Source organism: Anolis carolinensis, chromosome 1, assembly GCF_035594765.1.
Source record: "Anolis carolinensis isolate JA03-04 chromosome 1, rAnoCar3.1.pri, whole genome shotgun sequence".
NCBI classification, from domain to species: domain Eukaryota; kingdom Metazoa; phylum Chordata; class Lepidosauria; order Squamata; family Dactyloidae; genus Anolis; species Anolis carolinensis.
This window is the reverse complement of record NC_085841.1, coordinates 93,554,204-93,581,081: the sequence shown is the minus strand read 5'-3', so window position 1 is coordinate 93,581,081 and position 26,878 is coordinate 93,554,204.

Here is a 26,878-nt window from a genome sequence, read left to right as displayed (position 1 = left end):
AAAAAGTTCAAATACACCCCAACTAGTGCATTTGGATAAACTTCTGCAATGCACTCTATGTGGGGTTGCCTTTGAAGACTGTTCGGAAGCTTCAAATGGTGCAATGAGAGCCAGATTTCTCACTGGAGCGGTGTAAAGGGAGCATAGAACTCTCCTGTTACATCAGCTCCACTGGCTGTGAGTTTGCTACCAAGCGCAATTCAAAGTGCAGGCTTAGCCTATAAAGCCCTAAATGGTTCTGGCCCGGCTTATCTGTCCAAATGTATCTCTCCCCCCTATGAATCATCTCAGAGGTTAAGATCTTCTGGGGAGGCCCTGCTCGCAGTCCCACCTCCTTCACAGGTGTGGTTGGTGGGGACAAGGGACAGGGCCTTCTCAGTGTTGGCCCCTCGTCTATTTTTTTTGACCCCAACATGGAGCTGAGGGGGTTTCATTTGGGGTTTGGACCCACAGTTTAAGAAGCAATTATCTAAAACTCCCACAAGAGACAAAGATTTTCTTTCCTATGTTTCAGAATGAACTAAGGATTGATCAACCCATAACCTAGAAAATTTCCCATTGTTTCTTCTTCTTCTTCTTCTATTAACAGTCAGAACATAGTCTCACATAAAAACGTTGATTTTTGTCTGTTAATTCACATGCTTTCCAACTGAGACCATTTGTATTCAGTATTTTTCAACTTACAGGCACCGTGTTGAAGAGTATTAAGCAATTATTCCATATGACAGAATTTCATATTTCAATGGGAATTCTTCAGTTTGTTGGCTTCTTCCGGAACAGCAGTTCCCTACATACACATTAGTGGTTGTGTTATGTTCCCAAGGTGCTATGTGTGTAGCCTTAACCCATTTAGAATAATAAAGATCCCACTGATGTTTTGTGTGCCACCTTCTACATTACAAAATTAAAACTATAAAATAATGGTAGGAATGTGTTTCAGACTAAAATCACATGCTGTTGAAAAATTGCACCAAACAGTGCCTCTTGTCTCCCCTCCCTTGTCATATACAGCAACAAATAAGTCTCTCAATGCAATAGATTCCAAAAATGTTAATGAGACCTTTGCCTTGTGCCAAATGATTCAAACTTTGAGGATGATTTAGCCTCTGAATTTAGCATTTGCTCACATCTTTCTACACCTGACCCTGCAGGAAGACATTTAGGGCAAAATAAATAAAAGGCACCCCTGTTGTGGTACATTAGTGTATAGAAGCTAATGAAAAGGTAGGGCATTGAAAACGAGCTTTGCCTTCGATTTATCTCTCCAAAGGAGACGTCCTTTATCATTACCCTGCTATTTAATTGACTTTTTGTGTGTGTGCTTCCCTCCTGAATGGCCTCAGAATAAATCAGTTACCTTTGTAATAAACAGCATCTGAAAGAACAGATGATTTTTAAAAGCCACTTAGACTGCAGCACAGGATTTTATTTAATGCCTTGTCAGAGCCTTACAAAGAGCCAGGGCTCATACAGAATGAAGAAAACAAACTTTGCAGAGGCATTTTCAGTTTATCTTGCAGTAATCCCATATTTACCATGGCCATACATGTTCTCTTCCTGTCTGCTCTAAAGGCAGGCAATAATAAGTTATCAAAATGTGTTGGGCTGTTTATCATTTTGTGACATTTGAGGTCACATGTCCAACTTGCAGTTTGCCCTGTTTTCAAGGTAGATTATATTTTGTAAATCCTGCTATTAAAAGTATCTGTACATTTGGAACTTCTGATACAGTAAAACTATTATAAGGCATTTGGAGACTGATCTTTTTAAATAAAATTATCTGCCTCCCCCCCCCCTCTTTTATTATGGTGGGGAAATAAAAACAATATATCTTTTCTCCCCAGAGTTTCATGTGTTGGGAGCTAGAATATAGTAAACATTTACATAGTATATAGGATTCCAGTGTAAGTCCCCTTATCAAGGTAACTGAGTTTTCAATCATAGGAATACAAAATAGTAAGATATATCAAGCATAGCCAAAAAGAAAAGATTCAAACTAACTTTTGAGCTTTTTTGTTTGACAGCTAGGCCTGAAGTCTGTTGTTAGATCCAACAAAAGTAGACCCATGGAATCAATGGGATTTAGCTACATGTTGACAGACTAAGAAACTATTGACTGGTTTACTCTATAAAATTCATACTCTAATTCTGAGGAACTCAAAAGCTTACTTATGAATTTGTAACATTTTGGCAGGTCCCTTGACATCACTTCAGTGCCAACATGCTGGCAAGGAAGTGGAATTTATTCATTGCACCAGATAAGTGATAAGAACATGGCACGATCAGAAGCTAGTAACAGGTTTTCCCCTAAACTGCAGAGGATGGTTTATTGCAGGGAGGTGGTAGATCTTCAACCCATGGCAACATGGGTGCAGTAGTAACTGTCACCAGCTTTAATGCCAGATAGCCACCTTTATGTGATAAAATAGATAGATAGATAGATAGATAGATAGATAGATAGATAGATAGATAGATAGATAGATAGATGATTGATAGATAGAATTAGCCTTCCACATTAACTGGGTTTAGGGACATAAGAACACAGTGAAAGTGAAAAACCACAAAAAAGAAATTGCTATTTTTTTTAACCTAAGAGAACATTTTTCTTGTAATATCTAAGGACCTCATCACATGAATGAGGACCAGTGCTGTGATTCATGGTGGCAGTGGGGTGGCAGCAGGGCAATCCCAGTGCCCCAGCCACTATCTGATGCTTCCCCATCCCATGTGGGGAAGTGTTGCCCTTCTGCCAAAGCTCCGTTCTTCCTTATGGAACACAGGGCAGCTTCTGTGTTGGCGACGGCCCAGCAGCATCCCACCATGCTGTCACCCCAGCTTGCTCACAGAGCCCCACCAGAAGTCGCTGTATGTTGTTTGATGGGCAGCGTGGGCATTCTATGGGTGAACGGGGGCAGAAGCATCCTAGGATGCTTCAGTTGCCCTGTGTGATTAGATCATAAGTCTTCTAGCACAACTCTGTGGTCAATTTCAACTGGAAACTGGCCTTAGAGTTGCATTAGAAGAGATACTTAGAGAGGTGTCCTCTCTAGATGTTTCTAAGTCTTTCAGCATGACTAGACAAAGTTGACAATAGTCATACAAAGAGAACATTTTAATCAAATCTACAAATAATCAAATGTGCAAAAGACAATACCTCAAATACAAAGGGATTCTTGCTGTATTTAGAAATTATTACTGGAATTTTAACAAAATTACAGTCTATTTTTCCACAGAAAAGCCTCTAAAACAGGCATGGGCAAAGTAAAGCCCAGGGGCTGGATGTGGCCCTCTGGGTGCTTATTTCAGGCCCTCCTAATTTTCCCTGTCCTCTTGGCATAAGGACACAGTGGCTCACTGTGTCCTTATGCCAAAAAGATGGGGGAGGAAGGCACGTAGCAGCTGAGAATCCTCTGGAGCGCTCTCAATCACTAAGTGTTTTACCCTCCTCCCAGCATAAGGTTCGAATGATCGCATCCTTATGCTGGGCATATAGCTTGAGGAAGGCATGTGGTGGCTGAGAGGCCTCCAGAGCATACTCAGCCACCGCCTGTCTCTCCTTCCTCCTGGCATAATGCCAAGAGGACAACCTGAAGATCAGGAGAGGAGGATGGGGAGGAGGATCAGGGCAGTCACCGTGTGTCCTGCCTTCCTCCCAGTATAAGGATCGGAGAACAACCTGAGGATGACCCAGGCCCTGTCCACCCAGTGTGTGGCCGGCCCCCCACAATGTGGTCCCAAATTAAAAATTTTGCCCATGCCTGCTCTAACAGGACAAGTATTTGACCCACTAGAAAGTGCTCCTGGTCAGCCAAATGATTCCAGTCCACTCTTCCTATTGTTCTTTATTCTCTGGCTGGACTTTATTTGGTGGCCAAACCCAACTGCAATCTCTAGTTCTATGACATCATCGGGCCCCATCCCATGAGATCACCAGAAACAATCCCTAATTCTCATATTTTGGGACAATCCTGAACTGATGATCCTAGCTGGATATCTTGTGAGGGGCAATCCATGAAGAGGATTACTGAAAGTCCATAGAATTGTTCATTTTCCTCCAAGTTACATTCTTTCTGTAGAATGTGACATAGTAGGCAACTAAGGTGATTAGGGAGTGCAAGGAGGTCTTCTGGTTATTCTGGAGCAAGAATAACACATATTTCATTAATGAAGAATGCATCAATACTGAGCAGATGATTCCAGCTAATTAATTAGGAAGTGAACCAGGAATTTGGCTTCTAGAAAAAAAAACTAAATAGGGAAGAGCATCACCATGTAGTGATGCTTAGAGGTGTGAAATTAGGCTAAATCCCATGCTGTTTTTGGTGTCTAAATTTCGGTGGCCTCCTGATCCATTTTTCAGGAGCCTCCCTAATTCAAGCAGGCAAAATTCCATTTTTTGATTCAGCAGTAGAAAGATCTGTTTTCACTCTGGGAAAATCTGACCTATTGGGGGCAATGGAGGAACTTCCCAGGCTCCCCTTTCTGTCATTTTTAGGACATCAATCTTAAGAAACCAAATTTTCTGGCATCATTTCTCCTCAATGCCCTTTTAATGGAGCTGACTTAAGGCACCCTTTTAAAACACTTATTTCAGTGGGAGCCACACCAGGGGCCCCTGGTGGCACAGTGTGTTAAAGCACTGAGCTGCTGAACTTGCGGACCAAAAGGTCCCAGGTTCAAATCCCAGGAGCAGAATGAGCGCCCGCTGTTAGCCCCAGCTTCTGCCAACCTAGCAGTTTGAAAACATGCAAATGTGAGTAGATCAATAGGTGTGATGTCTCATGGGCCTTGTAGTCCCGTTCCTAGTACTATTGTGGCAGACGAAGAGGAAAACATGGGATTTCCACCGGTTCAGCCAGAATCGGAGCCCCTGCACCTGGAGGATGTTTGCCCTCAAGAAGTCAGCCAAACAAGCCTTGGGCAGAATTCTCTCCCATTTTCTCGAAAGGACAATTATAATAGAGATAGAGGAGCTAGGGAGGCGAATCGCCGGAGCCTCAGAATCGCAGCCAAACAATTAGCTGATTAGGTCTGCTTCCCTTGGGAAATTCTAAGGAGTCATGCATCTGGACGGAGTTGGGTTTCACTTCTCGTTCTCCAGGGAAAGTGTTCTTCTGGCGGGAAACAAGACCCTATTTAGGTGTTTTGCCGCAAAGGAAACCTTGCGGAGTCAACTCGTCAGCTTGAGGAGTGAGATCGTGTGTGGACTTCGAAATCCCCAGTTCCTTGTTTCTCGGACCATGTTCCAAGCCTGCCTTGTTTCACGTTTGACCGCGGACCTCGCCACGGACCTTGTTCTTGCTTCTTGTTTGCCTTGTATCAAGTCTTGTTTAGCCAAGAATCTAGTTTGTTTTCCAGCCTTGTTGTCAAGCTTCAATGGACTAAAAGACCTTGTCATCTCCCCACACTATTGCTTGGCAAAGTGTGTGTTTCGGTTAATGGATTATAACTTTGGACTCTAATATCACATATTGGACATTATTTTCCTGGACTATATTTGACCTTTCCTGAAAGGTCTACTTCTGAACTATATTCTTCACTTGTTTATATTGACTTTTTATATTCCTTTAATAAAGATATTAGATAGAATCTGGCCTCTGCGCATGGTTATTGGTGTTCTGTAGCCTGGGTCTTCACAATAGGTACCGCTCCGGCGGGAAGGTAATGGCGCTCCATGCAGTCATGCCAGCCACATGACCTTGGAGGTGTCTATGGACAACACCGGCTGTTCGGCTTAGAAATGAAGATGAGCACCAACCCCCCAGAGTCAGTCACGACTGGACTTAACACCAGGGGAAACCTTTACCTTTACCACACCACCTGAAGAAGCATTAGCCATTCCCTCCTCATTTTATGGCGTCTTTAGAAATGGCACATTTAGAAATGCCACATTTGAAGTTTGCATCAAGTGAAAACATTATTGGTGGCAGATTCTTAAATGTGTAGAAAGCAAATGCTTATTTGTTGCTATTTGAGTCAAAAAGCAAGGCAAGCCACCAGGGGACTGGAGCATGATCTGTCTCTCTCAGAAGCCTGCTTGCAGTGGAAAAATGGAGGTCCAGCATGCCATGGCTTTCTTCTGTTCTGACTCAACAGGCAAGGCTTATAGGGAAACCCCAAGCGGGGCACACAGCTGCCTCTCTGTGCTCCATATGTACTGGAATGAAATTGAAAGTAGCCACATGATTTGTTGTGGCTGTATGCTGTTACAGCTGGTTAAAAGAGCCAAACCAGCTGGAGCCTGTTTTGAAAAATGGATCTGTGCACAGCCCTCATTATGCTCATTTTTTAAAGACAAAAGCAAAAGCAAAACCACTCATCCAGTTACTAGCTAAATACTAGTTGAATTGTGTTTAAAAGGGCAGCAATCTATAATGTTTTAGGTCACACTTGACAATTGAACTCAGTGTTCCTGGAGGAACCACTGTGAAGTACTATGTTTACTTTTTACTTCTCATCGATTTTTAGAATATCAGTTCTTTGATTTTTTTTATAATGGCCTTAAACCAGTGATTATATATGAAAGTTATGAAATAGTGTAACTAGGTGGCAATGAAAAGGGGTCAGTTTCTTAGTACTGTGTAACACGAAAACATTTGAAAATGTAGGGAATCAAAGAAAGACGTATGTAACCATATTTTCTAAGTGTGATTTTCAATTAGACTGGTAAAAATTGGTCTATTTTAATACATGTTCAATTTGACAATCAGTTTGAGCACTAATCTTTCCTAGAAAACTTACCAGAATTCAAGAACTAACACCAGCTAAGATAAATAAAACAAATCAAAATAATTCCTTGCATGATGTTTCAATCCAGCAGAGTTAGGAATATAAAATGATATACTATGAAGACATTGACATCAGATCAATAGCCTATGCCCCCCCCCCAGACTTTGTTGAACTACACATCCCATCATTCCTGGAAATTGGCAGTGCTGTTTGGGACTTCTGGGATTTTCCATCCAACAATACCTGACAGGCCAAGCATTCCTTAGCTGTGAATTAATGTAAAATAGGCTATTTTCATAAATACCTCTGCATCCATTGCTACAGATAATACAGCCTGAAAAAGCATGGAATGTTTTGTTCTATAGAGATTATTCTTCTCTTTTAGGGTGAATAGCTGCATTACTGAATAGGATCATTCTGTGGAATTTTTGCCCAAAGAAGCCAAAGGAGGTTTTGTCATGGACCCTGAAGAGACATAATGTTCTTCTTTATACAAGTATTTAATGCAAAAACCCTTGAACTCTATATGAATTTCAACCAAGAAATGGAAAAAATTCTTTTCAGCCCCCATGTTCAAGGTATAAATTAATGTTCCAGCAGTTGCTAAGAGACCTTAAGCTCCCCACTGATTTTTGGCCCCTGGAAAGGATTGCAAGTGGGTGGAAAAGCTTTTTCTACTTCCTCTTGTATTGATTGTCTGTACTGGAGGTCAATGTTTCATTTCTCTCTTGTAAAAATGGTTTGTTGCTCTGTGCCAGAAATACATTTTTGTCCGATAGATATCTCTCATGATAACTCATTGTACAATATGTACTACTACTTGGCTTACACCTGAGACAAATAGACACACCTTTTCCCCCCAATTTGCAAAGAAGATCTTCATTCCACTGATCTCATCAGTGCATCCAAATGGGCAGGACTACAGCCTAGACTGAAACCCTGAACGCTTAAGCAAATATTTAGGGTTAGTAATCTTGAGAATGCTTCCTTCTGGAAATGGTTTCACGAGAAAAGCAACAACAGCAATGATTCAGTGGTTAGTTTGATTACTTTTGCTGTTTGGACAGTGGTTTGCATATCTGTACTCAGCCCGAGAGTTTGTTAACAGTGCACTTACACTGTAAAATTTAAACAGTTTGAAACCATTTTAATTGCCATGTCTCTATGCTATGAAATCCTGGGAGCTGTAGTTTGGTGAGACATCAGCACTATTTGGCAGAAAAAGCTAAAGACATTGTAAAACTACAGTGGTTTCATAATATTGAGCCATGGCAGTTCAAGTGGTGTCAAACTGCATTAATTCTACAGTATGGATACACCATCAATTTTTCATACCTATAGTGTCTTCCTTGATAAATCTTCCAGTGTAGATAACCAGCTAGCCACTAACAAAACCAGGCTACCACAGAAAGCATGTAAACACTATTACCGAAGAGTAAGTACCATTTTACTCAATAAACATCATAGGACTGCACTAAGTAATGGTTAAGTTTCTGTTCCAAACTCTATAGATTGTCTTCACTCCAGACAGCCTGACATGTCCTCTATGCAAATGATTTTCAGATAGAATCCATTTCCATGTGGGGCTGAGATGAATGTCTTGCATATTGGAGTGATATTTTTACTGTTTATTTTTTGCCACTACAGATTATCTTGAATGTAACAAATTTCTATAAGTCTAAATTGTAAGAGAGAATGTTAGATTCTACAAGACCTTGTCTCTTTGCTATTCTCATGGAAATGTCACGTACATGACCAACAATGTCTCAATGTATCATGTGCTTACATCACCCACTACTTGCCTGTTCTTTTAACAGTTTTGTCTTCATCTTTCTTTCCTTTCAATTTCAGTTCTCTAATTTGATTTCTTTCTTAAAAAAAAAGAATTTCACCATCCTTTGCTTCTTCTGCTGAAATGACGAATTGGCTAGAGAATGAAAATAACATAAATTATTAGCAATCTAGGTTAATATTTCTTCTTTTATACTTCCTTTGCATACAAAGTGCAGGCTTTTCTTTGCCCTACTGAAGTATTTCAGACCATCATGACAAAACTTTTTACAAAGTGTTCCATGCATAATCCAATTTATAAATTATACAGCTGGACCAAGGCTGATAACCATGGAATGAACAATGGATTGTAAACAATAATACCAAGAAGATAAGTCTGTGATGTGTATAGATTTTATAATTTAAAACAAATAAACCAATAATGTTAATAAATATATAATTATTTTCCCAGGGAAATTGCTATCTTTGAGAAAATTTAAGTATTCAGTAACATAATATTACTACATTATGTCTGGCAATGCAAACTACAGTGTTCCCTCCTTACCTTGAGGTTCGTTTTTCACTTCCTCACTGCTTCACAGTTTTTTCTGAGCAGTAGCACATGTGCAAAAGGTGCCAGTTTCCCTTTTGCGTGTGTTCCCTCCCTCTCATCAGCATCCAGCCAGGCCACTCTGGATGCCAACGAGAGGGAGGTGCAAGCACAAATGGGAAACTGGCAGACGCCAGAGAGGAGGCTGCCAAGAAGAAGCGCAGGAAGAAGGCTTGCGAAGGGAAGAACGTTTAAATATTAAAATAAATATAGCACCCCTACTTCGTGGATTTTCACTTATTGCAGGTGGTCCTCGAACATAACCCCCACAATAATTGAGGGAACCCTGTACACATTAAGACTAGTGAAATTCTCAATGATGATATCTAATTAGTTGGTCACTCAGCAAACAAGATGCTGGAGAACACAAATTTAAATCTGATAATAGAATCCTCATATTTGTTTAGAGTGGATGTTTAGGCTTATGTCTGAATCTGGAATTTCTTGATTCAAACTAAATACCTATAAGCTAAAACATTATCTCACTAGCCCGGTATTATGTTAAGGGAAGCATGTATGAACTTCTCTCCAAACATAAGAGATGATCATATAGCCTTATCACACAGGGAGGAAGAAGCGTCCTAGGACACTTGTGCCCCAGTTCACCCATGGAGCCCCATGCCACCCATCATACAATGTAGATGACTTTTGGTTGGGCTCCATAGATGAACTGAGGTGACAGCATGGTGGGACACTGCTGCTGCCAACACAGAAGCCACCCCGTGTTCTGTTAGAAACAACAGGGCTACAGCAAGGTGACACTTTCCATGTGGGATGGGAAAATGTCAGCTTGTGGCCAGAGGACTAGAATTGCTGCTCAGATTTGCCATGGAGGCTGGTGAATCACAACGTTGGACCTCATCAATGTGATGAGGTCCTTAGATATGACATTCCAGGAATGAGGGGGGCCAAAGCATAATGAATGGGATCAATGACTAGGAATGAGCATATTTTATTTTATGAAGTGACAGGAGAAGCATTGTAATATTTTTGGGTAGGAAAGAACACATACAAAAGCTCTGAGGATACCCAATAGATGTGGGTGAAACGTCAGGAGAGAAACGTCAGGACACAATGCTTTTGGAACATGGCCATACATGCTATCAAATTTACTTTAACTTATGATAATACTATAACTCAGAAAACTCAGAAAGTCTTGCAAATTCAGAGCTGTGACTTCCTTGAATGAGTTTATCCAGCTATGCAGTCTTTCTCATTGTTTATGGTCTTCCATTTTACCCAGCATTCACATCTGTCTCAAAAAGTCTCTCCATTTTATATGTCAAAAGAACACAGGTTTCAGTTTTTTTAATCTTCACTTCTAGACAAGGCCTAGGCCTGATTTGCTCTGGGACTAGAGATATAATTCTTCACTAAATTTATTTCCAAAGATAGGGACAAGCAATTTCATTCCAGCTGCAAAAATCTTCAAAAGCTGCACAGTTTGGGGTTTAGTCTGTATACAATTTGCACATGATTATTTTGCATAGAAAACAGCACTTCTGGCATAGAAAAGTGTGGGAACTAATATTTCAGTGCATAAATATGCTCCATGCAGTCATGTCGGCCACATGACCTTGGAGGTGTCTACGGACAACGCCGGCTCTTCAGCTTAGAAATGGAGATGAGCACCAACCCGCAGAGTCAGTCACGACTGGACCTAACATCAGGGGAAAACCTTTACCTTACACATGAAATAGTTTTCGAGCAGAAACTGCTCTTTTCTATCTAAAACAACCATATGCCAATTTAACCCAGAATAAATTCCCAATAGTGGCATTTTCTGCACAAAAATTAATATTTCTGCATTGAAATGTTATTTTCCTTGAGGAAAAGGCTGTTTTCTGGGAAGAAAATGCTGTTTTCTGTGCAAAACACCAATGTGTGAATTTTTCACAGAATAAGTAGATCTTTGACCATTCTTGTGAGTTCTGGATTTTTCTCATTAGGGCTTCTCAACTCTCAAAAACACATTTTTGAGTATTTTGAATATGTTTCCATCCATATATAGGACCTATTCATTGTCCATGCTATCTGTGGAGCTCTCCTTCAGTGTCACAATTCAAAGGGTTTATTTTCTTCCCACCAGCTTTCAAACCCATACATAGAAAATACAAAAACTAGGAAACCATAAAATGATTGTGCTATGGGGAAGAGGCCATAGTCATCTAGGGAAACCCAGATGACCAATTTCAACCCCACAACTAAAATATCCCACTCCTGAATTATGTCTCTGAAATCTACCAGCCTCAGTATGAAGCTTCAGAGAGAACTGCCATGTATACTCAATATTAGATTTGATTCACAGATTGTTCCATCTTGATATATTCTTTACAGAAAATTGAGCTACTGCATTAGGAAGGGTTATAATTCCATGGTTAGGTTAATATGTCTTTTTTTCTGCAAAACTCAGACTTCTTTGGTTTCCATGTCAAGGGGGCATGCCAAAGCAACTGAAATGGCATGATGAGTTCTGCTATTTCAAATGGTGTAGCTAATACAAAACTTTCATCCTGTAATGAGTTTCCACAGTAAGTTTTTTGGAGTTTTAACTCAACTGTTGTTTTTTTCTTTGTTGACCTTTGATACTAAAGAAGTACTTTCTACTATTAATAAGAAAGACAGTAGAAAGGTGTCAGGAAACTGTAACTCATTTGTCTTCAGAATATCCTTGTGGCAGGAAGGAAATGTGCCTTCTGCTCTTGAAGGTTCAAGAGTTTTCATGGCCCTCCTTCATACTCACTTGGTAATTGAGAAGTAATCCAGAAACCTCAAAGGCTAACAAGTGAAATACAGCTAGAGGCCTAGTTCTCTCAGGGAATATAAATTTCCCTTGGGATTTCATTAGCATGTGTAGCATTTCATTAGAAAAAGGATGTATGAGTCTTAAAACCCTGAGATACATTTGGAATAATGCTTGATTCATAAGTTAAAAAGTTCCAGTTCACTGTGCAATCATCCCAATTCTCAATTAAATTAGCATTTCTCTTCTTGAAAAGTTAAGTGTCAAAGAATATCAAAAGTTTGGGTCTTGCAAAAGTTGCTTTAATTCCCCACAATCTATGCATGAGGAAACTGATTTCTATAGTCACTTTGGCTCAGAGTAGTAGTATTACAAAATGGGAAATCTATGGGCACTGACACCTAGTGACATCTATTTTCATGGGATAAGGAAGCTGTTCTAGGTTTTATCCTGAACCTTAAAGTAAACCTCCAAGGTGTAGAACACTATACTGATGACACCTTGGATATCTCCTTTAAGGTTCAGTCTAACAGGGTAGATTTGCCACCCCAATGACAGGGAAATCACTCTCAACTATTTTGTTAAGTTGACATGGTTCTGAAATCCAGGAATATGGATGCTGGGAAATAAGAACAAGCCATTATGAGTGGATCCCAAACTTACCAACGCCGTGGATGTAGTGTACCTGGATTTCAGTAAGGCCTTCGACAAGGTCCCCCATGACCTTCTGGCAAACAAGTTAGTCAAATGTGGATCTGTAATTGGTTAAGCGAACGAACCCAAAGGGTGCTCACCAATGTGTCATCTTCATCTTGGAAAGAAGTCACAAGTGGAGTGCCGCAGGGTTCCGTCCTGGGCCCGGTTCTGTTCAACATCTTTATTAACGACTTGGATGAAGGGTTAGAAGGCACGATCATCAAGTTTGCAGATGACCCCAAACTGGGAGGGATAGCTAACACTCCAGAAGACAGGAGCAGAATTCAAAACAATCTTAACAGATTAGAGAGATGAGCTGAAACTAACAAAATGAAGTTCAACAGGGACAAATGCAAGATACTTCACTTCAGGAGGAAAAATGGAATGCAAAGATAAAGAATGTACATGCCTGGCTCGACAGCAGTACATGTGAAAAAGATCTTGGAGTCCTTGTGGACATCAAGTTAAACATGAGCCTACAGTGTGATGTAGCGGCGAAAAAAGCCAATGGAATTCTGGCCTGCATCAATAGGGATATAGTGTCTAGATCCAGGGAAGTCATGCTACCCCTCTATTCTGCCTTGGTCAGGCCACACCTGGAATACTGTGCCCAATTCTGGGCACCACAGTTGAAGGGAGATGTTTGCAAGCTTGAAAGCGTCCAGAGGAGGGCAACTAAAATGATCAAGGGTCTGGAGAACAAACCCTATGAGGAGTGGCTTAAAGAGCTGGGTATGTTTAGCCTGTAGAAGAGAAGGCTGAGAGGAGACATGATAGCCATATACAAATATGTGAGAGGAAGTCATAGGGAGGAGGGAGCAAGCTTGTTTTCTGCTGCCCTGCAGACTAGGACATGGAACAATGGCTTCAAACTACAGGAAAGGAGATTCCACCTGAACATCAGGAAGAACCTTCTCACTGTGAGAGCTGTTCAGCAGTGGAACTCTCTGCCCTGGACTGTGGTGGAGGCTCCTTCTTTGGAGGCTTTTAAGCAGAGGCTGGATGGCCATCTGTCGGGGTTGCTTTGAATGAGATTTTCCTGCTTCTTGCAGGGGGTTGGACTGGATGGCCCGTGAGGTCTCTTCGAACTCTATGATTCTATAATTGTTAATTGTAATACAATTGAACAGGATTCCGAGGTGGTTTGGCCCTTCAGAATTAACCTTCCAATTCGAAGCATTGGAGCCCATCCTCAGAATACCTTTTGGAATACCTTCAGATATATTAGAAAGTGCTTTTAACCAATTTCCTGCATTGGGTTTAAGAGCTCCATAGAAAGCAAGCCTGGAGCATTTTCACTCCTGGAGGAGAAGGAGGGAAAGAAGGCAAAAGGGCTGAAGGGAAACAGGGAAAGCCATGCGTAGAATAGAAGGGGTGCATTTTGCAAGAGTGTGCCTCCCTGTGTGCAAAACGTGGAGGGGGCATGGAGCGAGTAATGGGTGGAAGGCTGACTACCTTCTCTCAGAGGGCCCTCTCCAATGTCCAGCTCCCTTTGCAGCCATTTTGCCCGGTGTTCAGCAGCATTGGCTTGCTCCGGATCTTGCAACACACTGCCTCCAATCGAGGAGGCAAGAAAGGAAGGAGGGAAGGAAGAAAGGAAAAATGAAGAAAGGAGGAGGGGGAAAAGGAGAAGAAGTTTCCCTTGGCTTTCCTTTCTCTCTCCCTCTTTTGCACAAAGTTCTCCAAAGCTTTGTAAACCTCCTCTGGGAGGAGGAGGAGGAGGAGGAGGAGGAGGAGGAGGAGGAGGAGGAGGAGGAGGAGGAGAGAAGGAGAAGCAGGAGGAGGATAATATATGTCCCCACTGCCATATAATCTGGGATAAGATCCTGGGATACAGGGGCAGTGTAGAAAAGGCCTCAGGCTGGAACTACACTGCCCTATATCCCAGGATCTTATCCCAGATTATCTGATTCAAACTGGATTATATGAGTCCCCACTGCCATATAATCTGGGATACTAAGAAAAGGAAGGAAGGAAGGAAGGAAGGAAGGAAGGAAGGAAGGAAGGAGGAGGAGGCTTCCCTTTCTCCCTCTTTTGCACAAAGTTCTCCAAAGCTTTGCAAACCTCCTCTGGGAGGGGGAGGGGGAGGAGGAGGAGGAGGATAATATATGTCCCCACTGCCATATAATCTAGGATAGGATCCTGGGATATAGGGACAGTGTAACACTCCTGGGCGGTGCAAACACTGGGAACCAACACAGAAGCCAATAACAATATAATATCTTTATTAAAGCAAATAAAGTTCCAAATGGAAATAAGCAGCAAAGTAAAAGTAGCAATTGACCTTCCAGGAAAGATCAATTTTAGTCCAATAAGATAAAGTCTTATGTCCAGTATTAGAGTTCAAAACCCAGAAACCGAAACACACTCAAACTCTGTCTGAGTTTTGAGTGGGGAAAAAAGCAGGGAGCAAGAAGAGTCCTCTAGAATAAATGTCCAAATGAGGATTTCAGGGCAAGGCAAAACTAGATGTTCAGGAGCTTAAACGCAGTCCCAACTTGGCAAGAAGGTAAACCAACACCCGGTCTACTCCAGAGTAAGTGCACCATCAGGCCGCTTGGAGCTCAGGATCAAGAGACGATGATGCTTCCCAGTCAGAAGTTAAGTTGACACCGCACCGAAGGTTTTCAGCGCAAAATTTTTATGGAAGTTCATAAGCTCCCCCAGAGCAGGTGCTGGACTCCCCAATTCTTCCCAAGAGAACTGGTCTGCCAAAGACATCGCACCAGGTGCCTGCCTCCCTAATTCTTCCCAAGAGAACTGGGCTAGCCATAATCGCCTTGCTCCGCTAATCTGGCGCTTCGTCACAAACTTTTCTTCTGAGAATGGTCTGTTTTCAGAAAAGCCCTTCGATCAAACAGTAAACCATCCAGAGAACCCGGGAGAGGCGCCACTGTCTCAAGGGCATCCTTAATGGGCTCTGGCACGGAAATGTCAACAGTAGGCATCTGGAAAGGAATTGAATCTTGCTGACTTGGGAAAAAACCCAAGTCTTCTTCAGTTTGGTCAGCAATGGCCACAGGGTCAGGGGCCAAAGGTGCCTGAGACATCACAGACAGTTTGGAAAGGGCCTCAGGCTGGAACTACATGGACCTATATCCCAGGATCTTATCTCAGATTATCAGATTTAAACTGGATTATATGAGTCCCCACTGCCATATAATCAGGGATAAAATAAAAGGAAGGAAGGATGGAAGGAGGAGGGGGGAAAGGAGAAAAGGTTTCCCTTGGCTTTCCTTTCTCTCTCCCTCTTTTGCACAAAGTTCTCCAAAGCTTTGCAAACCTCCTCTGGGAGGAGGAGGAGGAGGAGAATATATGTCCCCACTGCCATATAATCTGGGATAAGATCCTGGGATATAGGGACAGTGTGGAAAGGGCCTCAGGATGGAACTACACTGACCTATATCCCAGGATCTTATCCCAGATTATCTGATTTAAACTGGATTATATGAGTCCCCACTGTCATATAATCTGGGATAAGAAGAAAAGTGATGGATCTGGACCAAGCTTGGCACACAGACCCAACATGGGCAGCTGTGAATCCTGGGGGAGTTTTGGGAGGGTTGACTTTTAACACTTTCAATCCAGAAACAGATTTTTGTTATTATTTAAAAAATGTTTTTTGTAAAAACTTTAAAAATTCACCAAAAAACTGAGAATACGTCAAACATTCTTATATTTGGTGAGATAACAGTGGTTTTTGTGTTCTGCCACTTTAGCAAATTTCATTAGGATAGCTCAAAAAATGAAGGAGAGTGAGGCCCCACAATTTTCCCCATTGACAATAATGTTTTCCTTTATGCGCATGCGCATTGCCCTTAATGAGGTACATACGAAGATTCGGAAGTTTCAGAAAGTTTTGAATTTTTTGTTTCAAAACTCAGAACAGACTTTAGAAATGAAGCGCCAGCGCCCCTTGCTTTTGAAGCAAGTATTGAACCATTTTTTTCATGGATCGCACTTGCCTAATATATGTGCCTTCAAATTGCTCTGAGCCCTCAAAGCCTCTCCAGGGAACCAACCCCCATGCCTTCCAAATGTCACCCTCATAAAAAGAGTAAATTCTTGGGTGAAACAGTCAATTTATCTAGGAAAAATACCCTAAAATTGCCCACAAATTTTTAATATTTATTCATTCATAGAATCATAGAGTTGGAATATATATAAAAACAGAATCACCCCATTTGATTATTGCTAGGAATTGCTGGGAATTTTCCTTTTGTACAAAAACTGACATTTGTAAAATGGAGATGTACTGCTTCCATCACTCCAGAGTTTATGAAAGTGATTTTTTATTACAAAAGCCTCTCATAATACCCTATATATGATATTTTCATTAATTGCAACTCATATCATATACCTTCCAACAAGTAAAAACTGGTACAAGTAAAGCAGAGCAACATAAAAATCAATCAAAAGGGTATGGACAAAGAAGGGGGAAAAGTTATTAATGAGGAAGAGCACAAAACTATCATTTTTAGGAAGCGAAATCCTGAAATGTATGTACTGAGTAAACCCGAGCCTATTGGGAGAAACAAGATTTCATTCCTACTCTCTTCTCCTCACCTCCCTACTGAGTTCATTGAATGCAAACTACTTGCATACTGAATTCAGTTTGCAGCAATAGAAGTAAGCTATGGCAAAGGAGAAAACTTGGAGGGGAGAGAAACTGGGGGCACATCTACACTGTAGAATTAATGCAGTTTGACACCACTTTAACTGGCAGAGCTCAATCTATGATGTCATGGGATTTGTGGTTTGGTGAGGCACAAGCTTTCTTTAACAGAGAAGGCTAAAGACCTTATAAAAGTGCAACTTCCACTGTTCCACAGCATTGAGCTATGGCACAAAAAATGGTATCAAACTGCATTAATTCTACGGTGTAGATTCACCCTGGGATCTTCTAAACACCATTGACGAAATGAGATTAATTGGGACCATACCTGCCAAACTGGAAAAGATGGAAGAAATGATATCAGGATGTTTTCGGATTGAAACTCACATCAAGTCCAGTTAGCACAGTTAATGGCAAAGTGAAATTGAAATTACATTCCAGTTACATTACATTGTCCAATGGTAAGTCCACTAAAAACAAAACAAAGCTGCTGCTTTGTAGAAGTCCAACAGATTGAGAGATCATCTTATTTTCCCAGTCCACTGTCAAATTATTGGTTTAATCCAAGATTACAGAATGATCCAAAAAAATGTACAGCCCTTTCAATTTCTGTTCTTCTGGCCCACGCCTTTCATGGACCTCGTACAAAAGAGCTGATTTATAGTCATGTTATACCTTAAACTGCTATATTTACCAGTTTGTACAAGTGACATTTTAGGGATTGCCACTGAGGAGTCTACAAACCCCCAAGATCTCCCTTTCACCAAGTCTAATACTTATACATACTATATGAAATCGCATACCAGTATACAAATGACCCAAGTTTGCTCAGTCAGCTGCATTGTGCTGGTGTACAGGTGATGGGGAAGAAGTACTTATTCATTTCATGCATAGATATTGGCACAATGGTCATTTGTATCTACTCTTGAACTGTGGATTAGTCACTCATGACTAGAGAAGTACTGCTATGCCTCTATAAAAAGAAGAAATCAAATATTGCCTGCACATTTTAATATCCTGTTTCTATCACAGTAAGTTCTCCAAGCACTTTATGTGAGAGATTATTTCAATGTCATGTTGTCCCAGTTTTACGCCTACTAAAGAGAAGTCCTGTGCAGTCAAGATGAAGAAGTTGTCTCATTTTTTAAACTTCCACCTCACTGCCTTGATAAGTATATTTTTAACACGATGAATAATATACTAGAACTGGTCATAGGGACAAGTCTATTGCAATTAAATTGGTATGCCTTCACCTCAAAACTTTCTTCAGATCCCATTCCAGGCTCTTAGTTCACAAGTTAGAACGGAAATTGTGATGCACATGGGTACTTTTTCCTTTTCCTAATTTTGACCATTTTTGGAAGGTTTCAGCTTTCATAGAATCATAGAATCATAGAATAGTAGAGTTGGAAGAGACCTCATGGGCCATCCAGTCCAACCCCCTGCCAAGAAGCAGGAAATCGCATTCAAAGCACCCCCGACAGATGGCCATCCAGCCTCTGCTTAAAAGCCTCCAAGGAAGGAGCCTCCACCACAGCCCGGGGGAGAGAGTTCCACTGCCGAACAGCCCTCACTGTGAGGAAGTTCTTCCTGATGTTCAGGTGGAATCTCCTTTCCTGTAGTTTGAAGCCATTGTTCTGTGTCCTAGTCTGCAGGGCAGCAGAAAATAAGCTTGCTCCCTCCTCCCTATGACTTCCCTTCACGTATTTGTACATGGCTATCATGTCTCCTCTCAGCCTTCTCTTCTGCAGGCTAAACATGCCAAGCTCTTTAAGCCGCTCCTCATAGGGCTTGTTCTCCAGACCCTTAATCATTTTAGTCGCCCTCCTCTGGACGCTTTCCAGCTTGTCAACATCTCCCTTCAACTGTGGTGCCCAGAATTGGACGCAGTATTCCAGGTGTGGTCTGACTAAGGCAGAATAGTGGGGGAGCATGACTTCCCTGGATCTAGACGCTATACCCCTATTGATGCAGGCCAGAATCCCGTTGGCTTTTTTAGCTGCCGCATCACATTGTTGGCTCATGTTTAACTTGTTGTCCACGAGGACTCCAAGGTCTTTTTCGCACTATTCATTATTAAGAATATTCATACATTTATTTAAAAAAAAATGAACTATGATATCGACTTAAACCATCTGTATGGCCCCTGATCTGAGCAGGGACAAAGCTCACCTCAAAATTTGGGAGTGAAACTCTTGCCTTGCTTGCCTTGTAGGTTTGTCACATGACACTCTTCCCCCACCAGTCCTCCTTTTATAACCTTGGGCAAGTTTTAGGAACCCTTTCTGATTCCAGAATCAAATAATCTTGAGAGGAGAAGGTATTAAACAACTGAAGTGTCTTATGACCTCATCAGATGGGGCTGAATTTGGCGGTGTATGCCAGTTCCCCTTCTCTTTTGCCACAGAGCTCGCTAGCTCCCATCCCACAACACACAACTACTTCTAGTGAAGCTCTGTGGTAAAAGGGAAGGGGAACCAGTGATGCTGCCACCACATAGAGATCTATGGGGGGGGGGGGGGGAGCTGGGAGGTGGATGCTTCCCCCTGTAGGATGAAGTAAAGGGTGACAGGTTTCCCCCCACTAGACACTGCCATATTTACCATGATGTGTGACGATTCTGGCAGCAAATGGGATGAGGTCGCTAATAATAAACCATTTGCCCTAGATTTGAAAAGCTATCACAGAACAACATACAGCAAAATCAGTTTTCAATATCAGATCAGGCAGTAAAACACCGTTCAAAACATCCCCTGTAACCATAACAAGCTAAAATAGCATGGAATGAATGGCTGATGGGAGATCATGTTCAGGAGCAAAGGCTGTTGTTCCAGTTTTTGTGAACAGGAAATAGAAGTCGGAGGTTCCTGTGTCAGTGCATCTGCTCTGGATTTCAGGACAAACTTTAAAGGAACTTTATTTCTTATTGGATTTATAGCCCATCTTTCTCCTGGTTGGTGAGCCTATATTGGGAATAGCATGCTGCACCTTGATCAGCCCATTTAAAGTACGGATTAAATCCTGGAGTGAATTCACTGCCTCAGCGTCTCCAGCCTCTGATGACCCTTAGCAAGTGAAATATGCTTTTGTTTTCCTTTATTAGTATGAACAGAATTATGGAAAATAACTCTGGACTACAGCTGTCAGAATCTCTCTGCCAGCATCTCCATGTGGCTTCAAAATAGGATACAAATTAAACCATCCAGTCCAACCTCCTGCCATGCAGGAACACATAACCAAAACACTCCTGACAGATGGCCATCTAACCTCTGTTTAGAAAACCTCTAAAGAAGAAGACTCGGTGACACTCTGGAGCAACATATTCCCTGGACTCTTATTGTCAGGAAGGTCTTCCTAGTGTTTAGATGAAATCTCTTTTCTTTTATAGTTTGAATCCATTACCCTGCATCCTAATCTCTGGAACAGTGGAAAACAAGGTTGCCCTCTCTTCAATATAACATCCTTTCAAATATTTAAACATAGGTATCAGGTTCCCTCTCAACTTTCTCTTTAAGATAAATATACCCAGTTGCACCCACTCAATCTCAGAGGAAGACAATTGGGAATGTCCCCTGAATAACTCTTGCCAAGAAAATCTAGGATAGGTTCGCCATAAATCAGAATCTATCTATAGACACATTACAACAGATGTGTATGTGTGCACACATGTACACACAAATGTAGTCTCTGTGTGGCAAATGTGCTGAAATACATTCAGGTTCAGGGTAAAGCCTACCAACAACAATCCTTCTCCCTCCCTCCCTCCCTCCCTCGCTTTTTCTCCCATTTGATCTCATAGATGGGCCTTTTTAGTAGTCTCCCAAAATAGCGTCACATCTGCAAAGTATCTTCCTCCCCACAAGTGTAGAGATACATTCCCAAGTTGTCTCCTCTCCTTTTGTTCCCAATTGCCTGTCAAAAGATGTTTGTCTACCATCAAGCCAATTCAGATTAAATTGGGTGATGTGCTTGCTACTTCAGAGGATGGCTTCATGGGTACGTGTGAGGTAAACTGATAAGAGAGTGAAAAAGTGTGTGTGTCCTTTGGAAATGAGAGATGTTTGAAAGATGGAAGGATGAAAGAGGTACTTTTCAGCAAAGTTTGGGCATTTAGTAATTACTAGCTTCTTCCAGATTTGTGATACTTATTGATGCAGAGGAACTTTTGGTGCGTGCATAATCATGACAGTGTGTGCATATGAACATGTGTAACTATCAAAAGGAGCTATTGTGAGGCAGGTGTATCTATCATTTTTAAATTTGCTGTTTTAAAATCTTTTAAAACTATTTTATGTGGTTTAAATGTTTAAAACTTTTATTGTGGATACTTTTAATTGTGTTGAAAATACTCTTGGGAGGAAGGTGGCATGCAAATGTAATAAATCATTAAATGAGGAATCTGTGTCCTCTTCTATTCCACCATTGCAAATATAAGCATGCAGACAAACTGATTTTTTTATAAAAAAAAAACTTGCAAAGATTTCATTTTTCCAAATATACTTTCAATATTAGGATATTGGAAGACTATTCTCCTTCACAGTTCAAGCAGTTTTGAAGCACCTAGACTATCATTGTCAAAGACAGAACGCCACAAGGTCAAAGATAACAGAGTTTATTGGAATTACAGAACTCAAAATGCTCGTAAAAGACAAGGGCTAGGCAAACACTGGCCTTAAAAGTAAAAAGAGAACAGAAAAACGTTCAAAAGATAAACCGGATTAAACCGGAGTTTAATCCGGGCAAAAACAAAACAGCTTGCTTCAGCCTGGGAATAAACAAAACAGAAGCTGGTGAACAAAGAGTTCAAAGGAATGCAACTAATTGGCAGCAGATACTTCTCTGCTGCCAAAAGCTATGTTTGAGAAACTTTAAAGGTTACTCCTCCACACAGCAGGCAGATTCCCGGTACAACACAGCAGGCGAGGGCTTAAGCAGTCAGCGAGGTCCCAATCCGTTCCGAAGGTCGTAAGGTAGATGCAGACGTTTGTAGTTCACCAGGTCCAACACAGGTAGGAGAATCCGAGGCCGTAGTCAAGAAGTCCGTATGTCCAGTACAAGCAGATGGCGTCCGTCAAGAAGACGACGGAAGGTCAAAGCTATTAAGATTAAGCAGAGGTTGCACAAACAAACCCCACACAATTCCTCCCACCGTCTGAGCCCAATGTCCAGGATAACTTACGTAGTCAGCAAACGAATCACACCCGTCTTCAGGAAACTTCCCACACAGATCCCAAGCGTTCGTCCAGATTACCTTGCCCAACGCAATTTGCTATTGCTCCCAAACCCCATTTTATGCCAGTTACAAGTCCTCATCACTATCAGCTGCCCTCCTTAGCCCGGGCGTTTCCTCATCACTTTCCTCATCAGAGCTGGAACACCTCTGACTACGCCCCACAGCATCCCCAGCTGTGGATCCCGTCCCATCCCTCCAGCCTGCCCATGGGTCTAATCCTGAAGGTCCCCAATCGCCTCCCATACTATCATTGCCAGTGGCACCCAAATCCTCCCTTACACGAGTCCATTCCATGTCATCCTCTTCCGAACTAACCATCTCTTCCTCCATTCTCTCAGTAAACCCTTCAAAAGAATCCTCGTCAGATGGTTCTCCAAAGATATCTCGCAGCCGCTTTCTTTCTCACTCCTCGAGAGTATCTGACTCTCGAGGAGTCTTACGCCCACGTCTCCCAGTAGCAGAGCCATGAGGCTCAATCATAACAATCATGATTACCTCATAGGAATTTGCAGTTTCATAGAGCTATTAATAACCACCTCGTCACATGGGCAAAATTGCCCCTGCCCCTATTCAGCCACGGAGCCCGCTGGCTCCCATCCCACGATGTAGACCTACTTCCGGCAGGGCTCCGTGGCGCAAATGGAGAGGAACTGACATACAGCACACAATGTGGCAACACAGGAAGATTCCTGTGTTGCATAGGGATTCATGGGAGAAGCTGGGCGGTGGTCACTTCTCCCCATGGGATGAGGTGAGTGGGAAAGCAAGCAATGCAGGGCATGGGGCAATGGGTTCCTCATGCTCCCTGTTGGACCTCAATGGATTTATCACAATCCGTTGTGAATCCACAACTTAATGAGGTGAGGCCTATAGACTTCTCTGCTACAGCAGCAACCACTCTTTGGCAGACAATTCTAAGTAGTACCTCTTCAAACTAAAAATCCCAGGGTTTCCTAGAATGGGGTCATTTCAGCTGAAGTTGATCAAACTGCTCTATATGTGCAGTGTGAATACAACCTAGGAAGCAAGTGCTTGTATATGCATTCTGCAAGTAGAAAATCCTTACTTTTAAAATGAGTTCTTGTAAAAGAAGTCAGTAATGATTTAAAAAAATTGAATTTAAAATCTTACTGGGCAGTATTTAGCTATACAATTCATGGCAAGAGACTGCTGACAACCAATTGAGAATCAAATATTGCAGGCAACTGGACCACAAACCTTCCCTTGGCTCTCAAAAAACCTTTACTATTCTGAGATTCAAAAGGTTGAAACTTGGAAAATAGAAGTTATAAAAAGAGAGTTACAGAACAATAGATGGGGTATAGAAAGATTGCTTTGGCAAATGGTTCAAATCTGATTTCTAAAAGCTCTCCCATAAAGATCAAATGTTAAAATCAATACATGTTTTAAAAGCTGATAGTTAATGTAATTTATTGTTGTAGCTAATAGGGAAGAAATTTAAAAAATAGGAGAGGGGGTCCTTTCTTCCCAATAGAAACACAACACGAATTACCAGGATAGATATATAGATGTTAAAGAAATTTCTCTCTCTCTTGCATCTGTGTATATGCGCACACACATGCATACACATACATACACACAATTGGGTGAGATCTATAAGGGTCATATAAGCCACTCTGAGTTTTCTAAAGTAAAAATAGGATATAAACAGAATGACAGAATAATGGACCTCCTTTCATAATTATTGATTACAAGTGCTTTTGGGAAAACAGGCCTTTATATTTTCTGAGGGATAAACCCTTGGCAAAAGAAACTAGAACTAATTTCCCAAAGACAAGTTTACCAAAACGCCTCTTGATCTAAGCTTTTCAGGGCCTTCCTTCCTGAGATGCACCATATCTGTCTTGGGAAAAGCAGCTGTAGTGAGCAGCTGGGGTGACGGGAGCAAGGGGAAGTGGTTGGAGTGAGAGGCTCAGGCAATAAGGATGAGGAAAAGTGGCTGGGGTGGGCAGTGGGGGCAGGTAGCTTGGGCAGCGGCACTCAGCAGGCTGCACAAATGGCTTGTGTGTGCCACATGTTGTGGGCCATATGTTGTGCAGACCTTATTGAGATGTAGCATTGATGACAGACCATGTGCTCCTTTCATTATTAACCTCATAAAAAAAGGAATTGCTTTTAGTCAAACAGATGTAATACCAGATGTGTCTGTGTTTGCATAAATATGTGTCAAATACCTATATTGGTGCTGCTACTCCTTCCTCCTCCTATTTGTTTCTTTCTTTCTGTTAATTCTGTTAATTAACATCACCACTGTTAATATGTAATCATGTTAATTAAATCAGCAGCAGCAACAGTAATATGGATGGTCTTGGAAGGCAGTGGACTCTCCATTTTTGGAAGCCTTTCATCAGAGGCCGGATGGTGCATTTCCAGATTCCTACATGACACAGGGATGGACCACATGATCCTTTGGCTGGCTGGCCATCTGTTGAGGCTGCTTTGGTGGTGTCTTCCTGCCTGGCAGAAAGGGATTAGACTAGATGGACCCTTATGGTCTTTTTAAACTCAGGATTCAATGATTGTATGATTTTATGATACTCAATTCAATAATTTCTTTTTTGATTGTGACAGCTCTTGGAACCTCAAAGGAGCAGGACATGGGGGGATGGCATGATAGCACCCTGATAGCAAAGTCTCAAATTGTAGTTAGAAATGAACTATTCTTTCTCTCTTTCTGCATATATCCACTGTGTTTCCTATGTCAAATGCTTGATTATATACTCTTTGGAGGCAAAGGAGCTGTCCTTTTGTATATACAAAACATCAGACACATTGATGATGCCATGCCCCCCACAATGGGAGAGGAGGGTCTGACCCAGGTGCCTGGGATTATGGGGGACAATCATTGTGAGTTGGTCAGCTAAGTGAGATCAATAAAAACAAAAAGTGGCTTTATAAAATATTGACTTTTGTCCATTCAACAAATTAATTATTTTATTAGACACATTATCCTTTCATCCTACTGACTTTTTGTTTAACATTTGTGATTTATCGCCATCTATACCCTTGTTTGTGCTGATGAATCAATGTTTCAATTCATTTTAAAAGAAAAATATGCGCTTTTTGATTTAAAGCTTAAATTTGCAAACACAATAAAAATGAGGCATGTGACAGAAAGTGATTACTGGGCTTTGTCAGCACAAAGAAAAACCTGTCTAATTTGAATTGAAATTGTGCTGCTTGGTACATAAAAGAAAATATAAAGCTTCTTTATTTCTCCCACAAACAAAATAGGAGCTAATTTTGTAACTTTTATTTAAATCTAATATTAATCTTTCAGCTTCTAGTATTTATCTTCCAACTTGGTACAGTTCTTAAGTAAAACAAAGGCTCCTTTTTGTCTCAAAATTTACTTAAGTGGAACTGGGGTAAAGCAACCTAGTAAGAATAAGAATGGACAAACATAAAGTTGTCCATTCTTACTCTATTTGCAATGTAGCAGGGTCAAATATGAATCAAGGGGTAACTAATTTGTTTCTCTGTAACAAACTTAAATGTTTACTTATCTAGCAGTTTTGTACATCAAAAATAATTTAGCTAAGCAAATTGTTTTTACTGAAGTTACTGAAAATTTCCATTGACAAAAGCTAGAAAATATACTTTGAAATGATTTTGATATTATTTAAAGTTTTTCTTTTATCAATCCACATAGTTTTGTAAATAAATATAAATATTATTTTTGTGCCATCATTTAAAGTGATTTATTTCATCCTAAATCCTATAGAGCATCACACTGCCCTTAATCTTAACAGTAGGTAGGGGGCCCACCAAAGATCCTGACCTGGGCATGTGGGGGCCACAAGAGATGCTGTATAAGTTTTGGTTATTCCTGGGCACAACATTCCAATAGATTTTCATGTTAGGCCATTACAACAAATTACAACTAGTCTTGTAGCACCATAAAAAGTAATATATTTTATTTGGCATAGTATTTTATGAACTGAAGCCTTCTCTATGCCTCTTTTTGTTAATTCTTAAGATAGGAAACTCACTTATCTAGGCAATCTGTTCTGACTTGTGAATTACTCCAAGGTGGCCATACTCTGTAGCCACGAGGGCTCCACCATTCAATTTTGGACTTCTGGAGTTATCAAGGGAAGAAACCACAGTTTCATGTCTACCAGACATAGTGAAAAGAAGTGGTGCATGATACTTCTGGTGACATCTCACACAGTTTTGGGTTCTGACAAAGTGTTAACTTTACTCTTTACATGGGGAAGATTTGGCCAAAAGTGGGCAAGGGGTGGCAATGGGACTCTTAAGAGGCTTCACTAGGCCCTCAAAGGAGTACATCCCCACTCTTAAAATAAATGCTTGATAGGGCCACAACAGCCTGCCTAAAGTTTCATGAAGTGCAGGGACTGGATTATTATAATAAAAGACAATCTACGGAGCACCTAAAGCCTATCTATCACCATGTTTGCTTGGAAGCAAGTGTCATTCAATGGCATTTGCTTTAAA